Source organism: Oryzias melastigma, linkage group LG4, assembly GCF_002922805.2.
Source record: "Oryzias melastigma strain HK-1 linkage group LG4, ASM292280v2, whole genome shotgun sequence".
Lineage (NCBI taxonomy): Eukaryota > Metazoa > Chordata > Actinopteri > Beloniformes > Adrianichthyidae > Oryzias > Oryzias melastigma.
The window spans coordinates 12,249,731-12,268,363 of NC_050515.1; the positions used below are offsets into that span (position 1 = coordinate 12,249,731).

At 41.0% G+C, this 18,633-nt stretch overlaps 1 protein-coding gene across 1 annotated transcript in view; it reads right to left on the reverse strand.

Moving 5' to 3' along the window:
* Positions 1 to 18,633, reverse strand: part of her6 (hairy-related 6) — a 95,190-nt gene extending 76,557 nt beyond the window's left edge. The window contains exon 1 of the mRNA XM_036211522.1: positions 18,450 to 18,633. The gene's annotated coding sequence lies outside the window, so the exon portion shown is untranslated. The remainder of the gene's footprint in view (positions 1 to 18,449) is intronic.

Genomic DNA, 18,633 nt, shown 5'->3' on the forward strand with positions numbered 1-18,633 from the left:
GAATTTTCCAACAGCAAATTTCTGTCTGCTTCTGATTCACAACAATATGAATAAAGATTGTTAAGAATAATTTTCTGTATAAAGTCTATAATCTCCATCATAAGACAAATGCCGCAAGAACATGTAAAAAAAAACTTTTTTCATTTTATTTCCACAACAATTACATGTTTTATTATTGTAGAACTGTTCCATGTAGCCTTTTGTTTTTCAGCCTTCGGCTTATTCAGGGGTCCACAGTTTGGTGGAACTGTTTGAACAGAAATGAGCATTTCCCATTAACCCTTTGTTTACATTCTCTTCCACTTTAGCTTATAGCGCCTCACAAAAAAATGGTGACGAGCATCGGAGTTATCCAGCCGTTCAGTTTGAGCCAGATGCCAGCTCAGACGAGGAAAACAAAGTCATTAATGGATCTATTTGTGTGTGAGTGGATGCATCAGAATTGTCCATGTCAATTGCTGCTTCACAAACTTGAGTTTTTTCATATCCGCGGTTTTCATCTGCTCCTGATTTATCATGATTTAAATAAATAAATACTCATAAATGCAGTTTTAATGTCAATTTATTTTATATATGTCCTCCATCATGAGATAAATTCCACAATTTTGATTTAAATGGGTATTTAGGAAATATTTCCTAGCATTTACAAAACCTTTTTTCACTTTGCAGATTAATTCTCACAGAATTGTTTGAAACATTTTATCAAATGTTAAACTTAAAGCATATATTTTCATCTTGGTTTTATAGTGGTGCACACATAACTCACGTAAAGGAAATTTCTTAGAGAAGAAATAGCTGGAAAATGAACACAAACCTGAACATATTTAGTGGATTTTAACTGGTCGTTCCTGTTGTGAGATCACAACATTGTCCGATGTGTCCCTCTTTTTCAGATCTATATGTATTCTTTATCCTCCTCCTGATTTGGGGACTAAATAGCAGCCACATTAAGGGCCTCTTCCTCCCAGCACTTTTACCTGCTGGGTAAAGGCACCTCGGGATCACCTTGCAGCCCCTGCAGCTTCACCGAACATAGTGCTCAGCGTTGGCCTGCCTGCAGACAGCTGCCTGAGTGTGCGGCGAGTCCTCAGAAGAGGGACAAGTATGTGCATACATTTCATGTGTATAACTTAATTTTCTCATTGAAAGCGCTGGTTTGATCCCAGGGCAGAGCAAACCAGAATCCTGCATCCTTTTCGGAGGAATTTTCCCATTAGTGAACCAGCTCAACTGCCCTGAAATTACTTCACTCTCTAAGCTGCCCTTGTCCTCAGTCTAATCTAGCCTTTAAAGTCTTGAATCATTATTATGGCACTTCCATGCACAATGAAAGCAATAGAAACATAAAGCCTCTCCCAGCAAGCAAGCACAACACTCCAGGACGGCCTCCACTCGGGTCTTTGTTGGTTTCTGGATTATAGATTCATTTTTGCTGGACGTGTGGTCAAATTCAACCATGGGAAAAGCCCTCAGTGTCCCTCTCTTTCATGTTGTTCTCATTTTCTGGGTATCTAATGGTCATAATCGAGGCGGCCATTCTGGGTATGTGTTTGAAGGAGCGGTCAAGGAGCCACTAATCCCCTCATACACTGTTTGTAGTGGTGGCCCCCAATACAAGAGCTGATTTTGTTGCAGAATTCCAAAAGAGAAAGGGGCAGATTTGGGTTTTCGCTCTTATGAATATACGCAGCCGCACTTACACAAAGACACAATCGCTCTGGTGGGAATGCTGGGACTCCTGGTACAACAGCAGGCAAGCAATTCAATGCTGGAGGGAGTTTGAAATTTTAGGAACAGGAGATGTTTTATCCAATTACTCCAATCTATCACACCAAACATGTTGTGTTTGTGAAATGCACATTAAGGAAAGTAGATCAGTAAGAAAACTTTTTGCTAGTAATAGAAAATGTTTTAACAGCAGAAGTTCAAATGAAAAATGTTTTAGAAAGAGAAACTCAAGAAAACAGGTCACATTTAACAAGAGGAACACTAAAAGATACTGAATTCACATGTTTTTAAACTTTCCAATAATCTCTGAAAATAATGGCATGCAGTGGACTGTAATAATGCAATAACTTGATGTGAATCTTGCAGCTGCAGCTGAGGCTCACTGAGGCCTCAGGTCCTTCAGTGTTCAGTAGATTACCAGAGTCAAGTGAGGAGTTCTTAGCCCTGAAGTCCACTCAACCCTCCCTGAGCGAGTCGCACAAAACTGGATTGAAGATGCTCTCTTAAGCAGCTGTTGGTGAAAGCGAGGAGACCCTCTCTGCTAAACGCTGGGGGTCCTCTTCAGACCGACATTAGCGGGGTCTCTGCCTTCAATCCCACCCCCAACCAGTGATCGAGTTCACCCTTTTCACAAGCACCTGGGCCTTTGGCCGGCTGGCCTGTCACTCATGGAAGATCCAAAAAATAGATGAGTGTTTTTTTGATGGAGGAAAGGAGAGAAGTGGAAAGGAAAGATGAGGAAAGGATAGAAGAAAGGAGACAAAAGGAAATGAAAGGAAAGGGGGAAAAGGAAAGAAAAGGGGAAAGGAAAAGAGAGAAAAGAAAAGGAACGGAAAGAAAAGTAGAGAAAAGGAAAGGAAAGGAGAGGAAAAGAAAGGGAAGAAAGGGAGTGGGAAGAAGAGGAAAGGAAAGGAGAAGAGAGGGAAGGAAAGGAGAGACAGGAAAGAAAAGAAGAGCACAGGAAACAAGAGGAAAGGAGAGGAAAGGAAATGAGATTAAAGGAAATGAAAGGAGAGAAAAGGGAAGGAAAGAAAGGGTATTAAGAGAAGAGGAAAGGAAAAGAAAGGAAAGGAGAGACAAGGAAGGAAAGAAGAGGTACAGAGATGAAAGGTAAGAGGAAGGAGATGAAAAAAGGAAAAGTAAGGACAGTAAAGGAAAGGAAAGGACAGTAAAGGAAAGAAAAGTGAGCAGCTCCCACTTGTTGACAGATCCCTAATCCACCTCAGTTTCCCCTGTTTCTTTCCATTCCACCATGCCTGCCCGTCCTGTGGGGCTGCAGGTTTCTGGTCCAGCAGACTAGGACAAGGCCACCATTAACTGCAGGGCTGTGCAGAGGGCGCGTGGGACAAAAGGCCCAACACGCCGTCCCTGCCCTCGGACAAGGCCTGAAACAAATGTTACAGGGCTGGCACAGAATGGAATCATCCGGCCGGTGTCACTGAATACATTTACCTACCTCAGAGTCCTTTCAGATCCATGCTTTGTTTTAGCCCAGGAAGAACGGAGGGCGTGAATGGAGGGGCGGGCGGAGGAGGGGATTTGGGGGGATGTGTTTGTGTGCGTGCGCTGAAAAAAAAAAAAAAAAACGCAAGGGAGGAAGGGAAGTGAACGCATGAAATGAACGAGAGAAGCTCCAGGTTTCCACAGTGACAGCTCCAGCTTGGAAAACACCAGTTTTGTTAGGGATGGGAGGAGGCGTTGATGTGTGTGTCCTCCCCCCACATGGACACCAGGTTGATTGTTGTGTCTTGTTTTTCTTTCGGCCACCCTTTTCTCCTCCTTTGTCTCCTCCGTTCTTGCTGGGGCCTTTTATAACCCTAATTGGAGACCTGGAGAGCAGAGCAAACTGAAGACAGGGCGTCCTCCAAGATCGTCGACCTTAGTTTGGTCAAATAATTAACAGTGAGACAAGCTTTCAGGCCACAAGACTGGAGCCAACAAAAAGTCAAATTGCAGGTCTGAGTGGTCGGCTGTCTTTTCTTTCACAGTTTTGACTTAAGCTGGAATTCCTCACAAACAGGACAGGATGGAGTAGAGCACTCGAGTATAATTGTGGGTCTTTCATTGGGTCACTAATGAAAATGAGTGTTTTTAACATTTTCTCTTAGCATTTTTCTCATGATGGAGGACAAATGAGAAGAAAATTAGGTTTAAAACTGAATTTCTGAATAATTCTTTGTTTGTAAAAGTTTGTATTTGTTGTGTAAAATATTTAATCTCCCTGCTCCACTCCATTCCGATGCATCCTCTTGTGGACAAATAGATCGTCTTCGTTTTCTTTGTCTGAATTTGCCTTTAAAATTCTACGGCTGGATATCTCCAATGTTGTTCACCATTTTTGTTGCACAGGTAATTGTATGTTTGGGTTATGAGGGGCTGTAAGCTAGTGGGAGAGAGTGTGAACAGATGGATGATGGGTAATGAGGGAAGCCGTACTCTGCGCCCACAACTCACAGGCGAGTTTCTGATCAACACCTGCGGTTCAAGAGAAACTATGCTATGGAAAACAACAGTTTTTTTTTTTTTTTTAAATTTGGCTTAAAACAGCATAATCTCAATTAAAACATCACTGGGAACACTTTTACAATAGATCAGAAGATGACTGGAGTGGACTTTAAACTGATTTTTGGCCTGCTTTTAAAATACAGTAAAAAAAAGTCCTAAGCTCAAAACAAATTTAACTCTTTTATTCCAATCTTTTTTGTTTTTATTAATCCATTAATTTTAAGCTAATAAAACCAAAAATTGACAAATTCAATTTAAGCAATCTATTTTTAAATACTTGGAGACAAACTTTTTAAGGTACATTTTTTCTTCAAAAAAGGTTTGAAGAAACCCTGGAGGAGCATCTCTTTAAACCTAAACTATCTCACATGTTAACCTTCATGCAATTCAGCAAAGAAAGGGAACGATCTCAAACGCAAAACATCCATCCCGCATTCACAAAGCTAAAGAAATAGCCTTTAAACTCAAATTCAGCCCCTAAAAAGTAATTAGTGTGTCATTTCTCCTCTAATCCCCTCAGCTAATCTCCTCCAATCCACTGGGTTTGATTCAGTCATCTTTTCTCTCATATTCTAATCCATTTTGCCTTTGAGTTTTTGTGTGGCTCGCAGTGTGCTGCCACCCTCACAAAGAGCAGTCACTGAGCTATGACATTAAAGGTTTTGTTGGGCAGCTTTTGGGTGCACAGTGCAAGGAAGTGCATGTTTTCCTCCGTGTTGTCATGGGAATGGACAGTGTCTTTCTTGTGCTGCTTTTAAACAGAGATAAATTAATTCTTTTGTGTAAATCACCGCCTCTCGTATCCTGCTCCAGAGCGGCTTTCAGCACCTCAACTGTAAAATGTGAACCAGGAAATTTCTGTCATAAAAACAGGGGGTGGGGGGTTAAGTGGTAAAAAATGTTTTATAAGGATGTGGGGGCCTTAAGCATGAGGGGAAGGTCTTAAGTATAACTCAGCTAGTGCCACCGCAAACTGCCACTGCTATTCATCAGGGATTTGAGAGGAGTCACAGAGATGAGAGATGGAGCTGAGTGCAGAGAACAGTTTAACAGGAGCTCTGGAAATCCCCACCTGTGAGCACAAGTTCACGCACCGAGTGAGCGATCTGTCAGCTGAAGCGAGGAAACATGGTGGGATAACAAGTTAAGGGGACTGAATGTAGCTGTGGACAGTAAACACACTGATGGCCACTATGTATGATTATTAAGTAAAAGCTCCTATTATTTCCTTAGACTCAAAGGCTTTTTTAATAAAAAATGTAGCCAAAGACTACTTTTTGACAATTTTCTTTAATTCCTCTGGACCGAAGATTCAAAAAGTAGCCTGCTTTTCTAACACCAACATTTTATACACCATGATTTGTATGTTGACATGATCGCACCATTTACCACAATCATTTTTCTGACACTTTTGGATGCTGGGGAAAAGTTTTTGAAATTTTATACTAAAATTTAAATTGCATAATGCTTTTTGGTGCTACAAAGTAGTCTAGAGAGAGACACAGAAAAGTCAAATGTACAAAGATCTACTTGCATGCTTTTCTTAGATGTATCTTTTTTATACATCATAAAAATGTCTGAGTGAGTTACATTTTTTAAATAAAGTTCTGTTTTCCCAACAGCAGAAGATATGGGAAGGTAGTGGTAGTGTGCATTAGAAATAAATATACCTGGAGCCACATCTTTTTACTAACAAAGCAGGTCGCAGTAGAAACAAGTCACTCCTATTTACTGTAGTTCAACCAGTGGCGGACTTAGCAGTTTTGGGGCCCGGGCGAACAATAAGATGGAGCCCTTTAATTCGTCAGGTTTTACCAAAGAATGCAAAAAATAAATAAAATACTTGAATGATGGAAGGAAACAAACAAAAAAATATTACTTATATTTAAATGTGTTTCGGGGAGCGCCCATGTGAAGAAACACATTTCTCCTCACCTTTCAGCGGAGGATACTGAGTCAAAAGTCCCTACGCTCTATCCTTAAAAAACACCCCTACCCCTTAAAATGCCCCAACAATTAGAGGGGTAGGGAGAAATTGTAGGGGTAGGGGAAGAAATCGGATTTGGCCGTGGAAGAGTCTCTCTCTGCTAGCTAACTTGCTGCTGATGTAATATTCCATAGCTGCACATTTGCAAGGGAGGAAGAAACACATGAGCGGTTTTATGCCATCTGAGAGATTGTTTTGTTAAATAATGCTGGCCATGAAAATAATTTTAGAAAAACATTTTTTCTGGGCCCCAAAAGTGTTGGGGGCCTCAGACAGTTGCCTGATTTTGCCTGGTAAGTCTGCCCCTGTGTCCAAATTTTCAACACATTCATACTGACATTATGGTTTAGTATTTTTTTTTATTCTGTTGCTAGAAAAACGATCACAAAGTGAACATTTTATAAACTTTTTTTTTTTTTTTAATAGTGCACAGAAGATGTGGTGTGCCTGACGGATGATTTAATATCCTCGGTTCTGGAATGCCTTATGGTTTTGTATCACAAAACTATTTTTTCACAGCTGTTCACCCATTTACAAAACAGTCATTCAATAACTTCCATCAAGCTACAATGCTAGAAAACATGGGAAAAAAAATAGCTCAAAATCTCACAAACTAACTACCTTTCATTTTCTTCCATCTCTTTAAACTCTTTGGTATTTATCTATTTTTCTCAAAAACCCACTCTAATTAAAATCATGTTATTGGTGTTTTATCATGTATTTGTAGCATTTTTATTGTGATGTAGGAGGTCATATAGAGAAAAACTATCTTAGAATTGTGCTACTGTACTTTTTCAATCTGTCACTGTTAGGCAATCAATTGTGTCCTCATTCCAACACCTGGAGTTATACTGTGACCCTGTACCTCTACCGCCCCTCAGCCCATCAGCTTCTCAGACTCAGTCTGTCCCTAATCTGTCTGCCAGTGTTTCAGAACCACCAAAGAAATATGTTTCCCATGTATTCACCGTGGCCTTATGTCAAAATAGAGGCCTTATATGGTCACAGGAGACACCTCTTCCAAACCTCTATTCTGGCTAATTGAGTTTGTCCATGAGGCCTTCGTTCACTGTCAAAGAAGAGAGTAATGTCCCCCCCCCTCCCCTCGTCAATCTTTCCAAAAAGTCAACACTGGGCCAGACATGCACCCACACGCACTAAAAAACACACTACAATACAGCGCCGAGGGGTCTGGGACATCCTGCAGACAGCATCCTGTTCCCACTGAATGGCTCTTGTTTCACAAAGGACAATTTGGCTTCTCTGTGGCTCGGCTACCTGCGTGGGATCAGAGTGCCTGCCTGGCTGACTTGTGGCTTCACGTTTTTTGTGTTTTGCTTTGGAAACGTCTTTCCTATCTCGTCTCTCTCCTCCTCCCCAGCTCCTTCTCTTCCCTTTTCTTTTCGTCTCAAGTGGTTCGCAGAGAGCGCCCTGAGAACCTGGCGGGCTGCCTCGTTGACAGCCCTCCAACCCCCCCCTCCCTCCACCACCACCCTTAAGGATGGACTACTGAATTAGCCTCTATCAGCACACAAACTGACACCAGCATGCACTGTGTCATAGAAAGCAGGAATGTTGCTGCACAAGGATGGGGGCACACACACACAAACACACAGCTATATGCACAGATGACAATGCCAGAACCTAACAAGCAGTTTTCTAGATAAAAGTCAAGAGGCATGGGAAAAGAGCAAAGTGAACTTTCTGCTTCTAGAGGAAGACACACACGCACACACACAGTGGGAATCCCACAGCTTTTCTGACTCACAAGCTGATTTATCTCTTCATCTCATAAAAAGTGACAACAGTTGTTGTAATTATTAGTTATGAAACATTGAATAATCCAGCTCTGAATATTACTCGGAGCTGACAAACACATCACATAAAATGAAAATTAAGATATCTATTTTTTTTAAGTTTAAGCATTATGCTGAACTACGCAGAATAAAGTAGCCAAAATTCTATAGAAATGTAGTATTTTTACACATATTCCAGAACATTCAACCTTTTCTGCAGTCACCTGAAGAATGGAGAAGAAGTGTGATGGTGCCCCTCTTTACGAATAAGGGAGAGGTGCAGAGTAGCATATATAAAGCTAGAGCGAGGGAAGCTTGCTTTATAAAAGGAGAGGAATGAAGGTTAACTACAGCAGGATGGAGTACATGTGTGTGATGAGAGGAACCCAAGTGGAAGAGTGAGGTTCCAGGGAGAAGAGATAAAGAAGGTGGAAGATTTTAAGTATTCAGTCAATCCTTGAGGTTTGGCCTCCTGTTGGTTTTCCAGAAACCCTGCCTTATCTGCTGCTAATTACCAAGATCAGATGTATTTGGCCAATAAGGAGCTATGGCAGGTTGGCTGGAAAACATGCAGGACACCGGCCCTCGAGGACTGACTTTGGACACCCCTGATCTAGGGTCAACAGGAAGAGAAGTGAAGAAGCGAGTACTGGCAGGTTGGAATGGATGGAGAAACGTGTCAGGTGTGACAGAAGAGTTTCAGCTCAAATGAAAGGAAGGGAAAGGTGTAAAAAAACTGAGGTGAGACCAGTCATGTTGTTATGCCAAGAGTCAGCAGGACCAAGGAAAAGACAGGAGGCAGAGGTGGAGGTAGCAGAGAGGTAGATGCTGAGGTTCTTTTTGGGAGTGACCAGGATCAGGAATGAGTCCATCAGAGGGACTGAGATGGTTCGGGGATGTCCAGAGGAGACAGTGAATACATTGGTGGGAGGATGTTGAATCTAGAGTGGCCAGGTAAGAGGTCTATAGAGGAAGACCAAAGAGGAGGTTTATGGATGCAGTGAATGAAGACATGAAGGTAGGGTTAGATGGAGGATGCTGACTCGCTGTGGCGACCCCTGAAGGGAAATGTATCATGTGTGTCTATTAACGATTAATCACCACAAACTATGATTCAAATCAAATTGAAATTAATCGTTACACCCTTATTAATACCACAGAGTATCCAATCATGAGTTGTCAGCATTCAGAGTCCAGCTTCTCCTTTAATGTTCCACGTAAACACCTGTGTTTTCCAGAGAACACTTTCTCCTCATCAGTGCTGAGCTCCCAGGCGGTGTGTCTGTGTGGTTACAGTGTGTGTATGAGGAGAGGTAACATGTGGGAAGTCCGCACGCCCCCCCTGCTGATTCTTGCTCATTACCCAGAGGTCACAGCCCACGCCTGGTCACTTCCTGCCTGACCTCCCTCAGGAGAGCAGAGCATGCTGGGCTTCGGATCACACGTGCTGATCACAAACAATCCTGCTTCCTGTCCCAGATGGGCCAACAGACACAAGCAGAACCACAGAGGGAGAAAGTCATGGCTTCTTTCAGACACTTGCTGTGTTCACTTCCTTCAGTCTAACACGCAGAGTCTCACTCTCATTCATTAGCCTCCTGACTATTCACCCCGGCCCAGCCGGCTCAGCCTGCTCAGGCTCGGCACTGGGAACAAAATAGTCACTTCCAGTCTCGTTCCAGACTTCCTCCCACACTCCTCTGTTTGAAGACGTTGAGTCACGTTGGTCTGAATCTTTCATGAATAGGGTTTTTATGTGAGGGACTTTTTGTCGGCTCACTCAAGAAAACTTGGCAAGGAGGTGTTAACACCTGAGCAGGCAGCAAGCTGGCTGGGGATCAGTCTCTAGAAACTCAATCTGTGTTTCCTTGTGAGGGCTTGTAACTTTCAAAATAATGAAACAATTCTCCCTTCTAGATGGACAGCTCACAGATTTTGACAGAAAATAGATCCTGACACCTGTAGATCCAGACGTTCATCATTTTTATTCAAGTATGATAAAGGGTGGCATTACGAATAATCTGTTGATTCTTTAAAAAAAAAGTTTCCTGTTAAAAATGAATTAGACTTTTGCATTTGATTGCCATTAATAATCAAATGTAAAACTATAGTAAATGTGTTTGTTTTATTTGCTGTTTGATAGCAGATGAATTACAAATTATTGTTGCAACAAATTTGAATATTTTCTGGAATTAAAAAAATAAGAAAAGATTTTTGTTCAGTCATTGTTGACCGTTCATTCAGTTGTCTTTGCAGACTGCTTTGTGGCAACTAAAGGAAAAAAACAACACTTGAGTACTAGTTATGTTCAGATCATTTGAGGGATGGTTGAAAGATTCGATTCGAAAAATGAAAAATGACTTTTTTACTTTTCACTTTTATTTTTTTCAGACTTTTTAGTCATATTTTTTCCTATAAACGAAGCATTGTGAAAAGCCACACCGTTATGACATTTTCACCTAAGAAATGAAGAAAAAAATGTCAATTTTTATCAGTAAAGTTCTTATAAATTAGGGGATTCAGGGGCGTAAAGATTCATTTTAACAACAATTTGATGCATATCATAATTGGTAGTTGCTGAAGCAATTACTTGAGGATATTGGTTAATTTTGAACAATCCAATTCATTGATCTAAAATCAATCCAGGACATCTTTAGTCAAAACTTCAACCAGAGTGACTGAGATAGATACTTGGTACTGAACAGTGCAGATTAAGTTTTCCAGATTCCTTCTATTTCTTGCAGGACAATCAAGTTTAAAATAAATATATGTAAAAACAAACAAGTGAACAAGAATTAATGACAAACCCATTCACATTTTAGCTTCATAAAGTTCAACCCACTGTTTTTCTTCCACATAAAAATACTGAAGATTCTACCACACTGTATGGTGACATCTCTGCAAAATTCAATGTTTCCACATATTGGACTGTAATGATGTCTTGATCATTTTTAATTTGATTTTGCCTCAAATAAATCAATCCGGTAATCAATTATTCATTACACCCCAATGGATATTTTTTTTTTTTGGTTGATATTCAGATTTTTATTGAAATTAACTCCCAAACTAGCTTTTTTCAAGACAAGCTCTTCATTGGATTGATCTGAAGACCTTTACCAGCTTTCTAATCTGCAATTCTTTGTTCTTAACTCATAAGAATCCATTGTGACAGTGTAATAGAAACAAATCTGAAATGTTTGAATTAATTCATTGAATAAGGACAACTATAAAAACATAGACATACTGTCAACATCATTTAGTCGTTGCTAGTTTGCAGTTTTCTATGTTCAACTTGGTTTGTGGTATTTTCCACATAATGTTATTTTTTAAGTTAAAATGGGTGTGGGTCTTTATGGGTTATACCAAATTCCTTAAAAGATTCCCATATTTTTTGTAAGCATTGATTTTTACTGTTTTTGGATTATTGGTGGTTTCTCAGTGTTGATTTTGGAAGGACATCCTATTCTCTCCTCAGACTCCTGAATCTGTTCATTTTTTTTAAATTTCCCCATTATCTTCTCAGTCATCATTCAGGATGCCAAGGTTTACTCAAACTTAACTGCAAACTTTTGAAAATTGCTGCTGCAAATGTATAAAATATGGGGCAATCTAACATTTTTTTTCCTTTTTTTGTTCCTTTTTTCACCTCCAAGTAGGACAGCATGAGACTAAAATATGCAAACTGATGGATTTACACGTGTCCCTGTATTTCCAACACATCATAGTCATAGCATCTGTCACTGGGTGTCAGCCACCGCTGAGTATTTGCCATTAAAGGGAAAATCTCTGCAGAAAAAGCCACACAAAATGAAGACTGATGTGTTGAATAGAAATTCGGGACATCTTATTGATGCCAGATGGGCTTTGTGAGAACCGGATCGACCTCAGAATGAAGACCTTGTGCAAACATTATTGTTTACCAGCATAGAGCTATTGTTCATTCAGCATCTGCGGCTTATGCTCCAGCAACCTGCAAAATGAAGACTGCAGCGGCAGGGGTGCACCTTCTCCTTTGCTTTCAACCTCCCATAGAAACCTGCTGCTTAACCACCAGTCTTTTCATCACTGGTCAGCGTTCTTTACATCAAACCACTGGGAGGCTGACCCTCTGACTCACCACAGGGAGCCTAACCAGCCCTGCGCGAGGTCAGATCAGCTTAGGCTGGTGGCCGGGGGGCACAGGCCTGGTGTGGAGGTCAGAGCAGAGTTGTTGACTCTGGTACCTGACCCGGCCTCACTCGTCTCTGTGGGGTCAGGCCCGGAGCTCAGAGAACGGATCCCCCGCAGAGAGCAGTGGATGAGCAACTATTCAGTGAGGCTGAACCAGGAGCTGCATCCCGCTCTGTGCTGACCGCCTGGACCATGCAGCGGACTCCCGCTGCTGGACGCACATCAGAGTGCACGAGGCCACGCTCATTAGCGAAGGCTTTCTGCACCAGAGATATGTGTGAAAAGTCCCAATTAGCTGGAATTAGGTTACACGGAGCAGTGACTCGTCAATTGATCATATTGATCAGTCTCTTGGTCTGCTGTGCAATTGCTCATAGTCAATGAGGTGAGAAGAAGCAGCTGAAGTAACGCAGCTCTGGAATTAAGAAATCCAAGAAATGTTTATACGACATGTGAGGAGCTGAGAAAAAAAGTCAAGAGATAAACTGAGTGCAGCATCTGTATCAACTGGCAGTTTGTGTTTCGCTACCAATTGCTTTTAAACTTTAAAAATGTGTTGCTGTGATGCTCTTTTCATTGTTGTGCAAGTCAAAAATCACTTTGATGGATTATGTTAATGAACTCAAGTTCACAATAGATACAAATCTTTAAGTGTTAGCATTTAAAAGTGTGTTTTAAATTGATTGTGTTTTTAATTTAGTTTTCCATTTTGCTCTCTGCTTTTACCTGTGTACAGGCTGCAGTACTAACGGGCCATATTGTGAAACAAAAAGCATCTGATATTAGAAAAAAAAAGTATCTGATTTCATTTTTTAAACTCACTTTCTTTTTCACACCACTCTTTTTCTAAATAAATTGGAAAATGTAAAATTTTCATTTGCTAAAGTTGAAGACTTTTCTGGCAAAAGTATCCAAATGTTTCTAGTATTTTTTTTTTAATAGTTCAAATTGTACATTCACAGTCTGTTTGTATTGTGATACTTATACTTTAGTTGCAACTGCTCTTACGAGTGAATACAGGCAAAAAATTGCCAAATTTGAATAGGGCATGTTGGTGGCATGCATAAAATTTGCCAACTTGAGCGAAAATGTTCATTCAAATTTTTATCAACGGGCATGCTGCGGGCAACAGGTCACTCTTAAACACCATGTAAGGGTAAGTGAGGGTGAAGTAAGTGAAAGGCAGGCAAGTCGATTTTATATTTTTTTCCACCCCCTCAAACCCTGCACACTCTGCAAGAAGTGCTGATGAAGTGATAAGTGTGTGCTCTCTGCACGCACCCCGACTTTCAAAGCGTACTTTGTGTGGGCATCTTACAGCCACTTACACCTGCACACCCCGTGCCAGCAACATATGCCTGCAGTCAGTAAGCTAAGAAGCTAGGATGCACACCTCACTAGAGTGCTGCATAAAGAGCACCGCACACCAGCGTCACCTGCACCTCATACGTGTGCCTAACTTGCATTATCCTTACTAGGAAACATTTACCAAACGCACAACCATCTTACCTCCCATAAGGTGAGTGGGACCACATAGCAGCCTAAAATCTTTATCGAGAAGGAACTCCAGAACCTCCACCACCACTCCCTGCGCCGCACATTTCGGTCAAAAAATAATCTTGTTTTTGGTCGGAAATGACTAATATAATCGGTGACGCTAACAGTTTTATTTTTGCATTTTAGCCTTTGAAACTTTGACACCTGTGGTGTTTCTGTTGAAACCTAGAAACACCGTAACTTCTCACACGGTCACCATGAATTACCTGAGCAGCTGTTTTGTGCTGGGGAGCAACACTTTAAAGCAACTTTTCACCAATATGCAATACATTACTAATATAAAGTGTTATTTTCCGGCACAAAGCTGCTTTTCTCCGCGACAGAATAAACTGATTCACATTGATTGTGTAAAGGGTCTGGACCTAAAGCTCCAATGTAAATGTCTAAACAGTTTTGTTAATATTCTGCAATAAAGAGTATATCCTCTTTTTATACAATTTAAGATAATCCTGTACACTAAAAATGTTTTAAGAAAAGTGGCTACAACTCTGAAAATCTTGTGGAATTTCCGTTTCCGGCTATTGATTTTCAGCCGCCATCTTTTCTGCCACCAGCTCCTCTTGCTTACACCTGGTTCATGCAAGACGCAGAAGTGCTGCAAAGCGGTGTGCGCGCGGTATCCACTTAACCTCCAGTTCACACCAGACACATATTTTTCCACAAAGGTCGACAGACTCTTCTGCTCGCTTTGGTCATTTAGAGCTTTTTTTGCCATCATTAGACAGCCAAAACCACACTCTCCCGGTCAACACTCACTACGTTGATCTGTGTGTGTCTCAGTTCCTGTTTGTTTTTTGTGTATTGTGAGTTTTTATTTTCGTTTCTACAGTCTGTTTAGATGAAAAAATATGATCGCATCTGTCAATTGCGGTATTTATTGTGAAAAATTGGTCATATTTTTTAAATTGACCAGATTTTCTCGTGTGTCTTGGAGTAACTTCCTGCCAGAATTGACACGGATCACTCGTGACTCATGCAAAAAATAGACCAGACGCCAAAACGATCACTGTACAATCCAAGCCAGTCGAGGAGGATCGCGGCGCTTCGCAGCACCTCCATATCAGTTGTGAACCAGGCGTTAAAGGGTAACCAAACAGGGAAGTTGGAGGCTGACTCCACCCACAAGCCGAAATTTGAAACTCCAGTCAGAGGGGTGGGGCTGGGGAACAGGACATCATTACTGGAGCTGGAAATCATGACGTGGGACTTAAATGGTTAGACCAATCACGAAATTCAAATGCAGTACCTCGATTCAACGATTCAACACAGATGGTTTTTGACTATATTTTCAAGAATTAAACAAGTTTATTTTATTTTTGTATAAATTTGGCAATGATTAACAGACAGCACTTTTAAAGCCCCATTTTTAGAGGTCAACAGAAAAAAAAAGGTTGATTTAGGGTTTGGTTACGTTTTAAAGGTGGTCACACGAGCTTCAAGAGAACTGCAAGACACACATGCACTCTCCTTAAGATGCAAAAAAAAAAAAAATGAAAATCATGAAATGAGAGGACCTTTTTTATTGTCTTGATACAAATAGAAAAATCAGATCATCAACATGTCACAGACCAAAGCTGAGTTCCTAATTGGAAGACGCAACACGTTTTCTTTGCCAAAGTTCAGAATTTGAACATTGAAAACATCTCGCTGCAGCGCCGGTGTATTTTAGGCGTCCGGGTGCCTTTTTTAAAAATTCTAGCAGGAGCAATACTCATTCAAGCTTGTTCCAATATAATGAAGTTCTGAATGATCATGAGGGCTCATAAATGTAGGTATACATTGTCCATTAAAGTCACCAGTTGACTATTTAACTGACCTCGGTTGACCTCAAAAGCTCGGTTTGATTTATCGTCTGGAGATCTATTTTAAAATAGAAGTGACCAGCTCTGCATTCTCTTTTGTCACCTTCTATTGACCACAAATACTCAAACATTAAACTTCTCCACCCAGTCAACTTCTCTAAGACAGGCCAGACTGGATTCAGAGAGAAAAAAAGAAACTGCTGGGGTTATAAGGTGAACTGATAACACACAAGGACAGGGTGTGTCCTGTTCCATTAGACACCCTCACGTCTGTCTCCTCCTCATCCATCCGTCCGTCCATCCACCCACACATCCATCTTTCTCTGTCGACAGTGTGTGACTGAGCGCCGGCTCCGAGAGGAAGTCCACGTCAAGATTAGAGTCCTTATCAGTACCGGGGCAGCCCCCTCTGCTCCCATCATCCATCAGGCGGGCAGCCACCTGGACAACCGCTGACCCTCTGAGCTGATTGGACGGTCAGGCTGAGACGACTCACAGGAATGGAAGCGATAAAGTAGATAAGAAGCAGGAGAACATTTTTACCTCTGCTTTTGTTCTATTTACTTGTTCCACTCAATAAAAAAAAAACATTGAATAAAAACATTTTTTGACAATATTTGGAAATCTAACCCTTTAAAAAAATCATTGTGTCTCCAGTCTTCAACGCATGCATAAAATGCATGTTTTTCTTTGCGTTAGTACCCCGTAAGGCCAAATTATGGATCAGTGGAGAAACATCCATCTTCATCTCACCGTAGTCTCGTGCTCGTGCTAAAATAAGTGGCCAATTAACTTGGCAGCAGCCGAGTGCGTCCCAATCTGACTGTAGATTAATGACCAGCCAACGCTTTCCTTTCCCAGACCCATTTATCAGAACCAGCAACCAGGTCTTATGATGATTAAACATCCGGACTGCCGGGGCCTCTTGGGGCTTAGGTCCCAGCAATACTGTAGGCGCCAATTGGATTTAATTGCTCTCCTTTCATGGTTGTGAAAGGGAAAAGAGACAGTTTAATTGGCAGGTCCTATTAGCCACTGAGGGGACCGGAGCTGAAGAGTTCTGGATGTCACAAGGATCTATAGGCTGAGACCACTTTGTTAAAATACACTCATTTAGGACAACCGGACATTTCCTAGACTCTGTCCAGTCTTGACAACCTACAAAGACTTGGAACCAAAGTGGAGAGACTGGATGTTGACAGAATTTCATTAAAGAAATGAATAAAAGATTTAAGGAACAGCTTTTTTTGGAGGGGAGAATCATAAATTTGAGGTTGAACAAGAAGTAACTGTTTAAATTAAGGTAAAGTTTTGTATCAAGTAAATCAATAATTTGTTGTTGTCATGCGATTAATTTTTGAGTGATTCATCTAATCAATCTGACCTGATAATTGCTGTGAAAAGCCTTACTTTGAGTTATTTTGATTCAGGGTGTTTTCAGACCGGACACATTTGGTCATCTTAAAGTGAACCAGTGTTTGTTTCCCCCGATAATCCGTCACTCCCACTTAATGACAACATCAATAGTTGCCAGTCACTTATGTTAGCGCGTAGCTGCCAGCACTTGAAAATTATAAAAGCAACATTGGTTTTATAACTTTAAAGGTACTATACAATGCTTTTCTTAAAATTGTCAGAGTAAACTATATCGATATATAGGATCATATATTACCTTTGGCACAATAAAGAACAAATCATTTATGAAGTATGAGTTAGCTTCATGTGTTTTTATCCTACCCGGAAGACGCCTCTGTCTCTGAGGCTCCGCCTTTTGTCTGCAATTTTATGATGTCATCGCAGGGCCAGCCTCGGCAGCATGTCTGGATTTCTCCCACAAAAAATAAAAATAAAAAACACGACATCCAAACTTTTGCAAAGAAGGATTGGCACACCACATATGCCTTTAGTAGCCCTGGCCATTGATACACTGATTGTAGGGATGGCCGGGACAAGCTGCTGTGCTAACTGAGGCAAAGCTAGCGGCTGATCACTGCTAGCTGAGCTGCAAAAGCTGAGCGGCAAAGCTAATGGCTGATCACTGCTAGCTAAGTGGCAAAGGCTAGCGGCTGAGTGGCAAAAGCTAGCTGTTGATCACCGCTAACTGAGTGGAGAAATGAGTTGTTTGTGTTAGCCTGGACGGCAGTTCTGGCAGCACAGACTCTTCCTGAGAGTGACTGTTCTAACTTTGTGATGTCATCTCTTGAGGACCCACTCGTTTTCATGGGTTGGGAGGGGCTGGTGCTCAGAGCGCAGGTTTTTAGAGGATTACTGCATGAATGGATCAATAAACTGCTTTGGGGGTTTTTTGGGGTGGGAGAATCAACATTATAATAAAAAGCTTAAGAAGTTGATTTTGCATGGCGTGTAGGCCCTTTAAAAAGTTACGCTAAAACAAAAGGTCATGACTTACATTTAAATCTAAACTTCTGGGCTTCAGAGAACACCCACGTATATATATATATACTGTACATATATATATATATTATATATATATATGTTGGTCACCACTATCTCTCTAAATGCGCCCACAATTGGAGGGGTAGGAAGAAGCCGTACGGTTAGGGGAAGAATTTTGATTCTGCTTTAAAAATAAAATAAATATTTCACAATTTGTCATCATATTACTGTTAATCAACAAGTGCAGATGCAATGATAGATAGTTGGAGTTTCTGCATTCCCCTTAATGAAACAATAAATACTCTGTAGAGACTGAATATTTACAAAAACCTATTAAAAGCTTGCATTGCTGCAATTGCTTCTCTGTTGGAACTACTCAGAAGCTTTAACACTATGTCCTCTTGTTAACCTCAGCAAAAAAAACAAAAAAAAGTATTTGATTCTGAGGTTAGCCAGGAACGGCTGATAAAATTAGTCTGGCAGACGGTTCTGATAAAATTAACTCACGTGGTTTCGTCTCCTCAGACAGCCTGATGATGAGCTGCTGTCGGGTTGAAGCTGAGGAGTCCATTCATGTCTGTGAAGGAGGTTTGTGAAGGATCCACACGAAAGCAAACCAGATTTGGGAATGGAAACGTAATTTAGCAAACAAACTTAAAACAGGTAAAGAAAAAAAACAAAGTAGGAACTG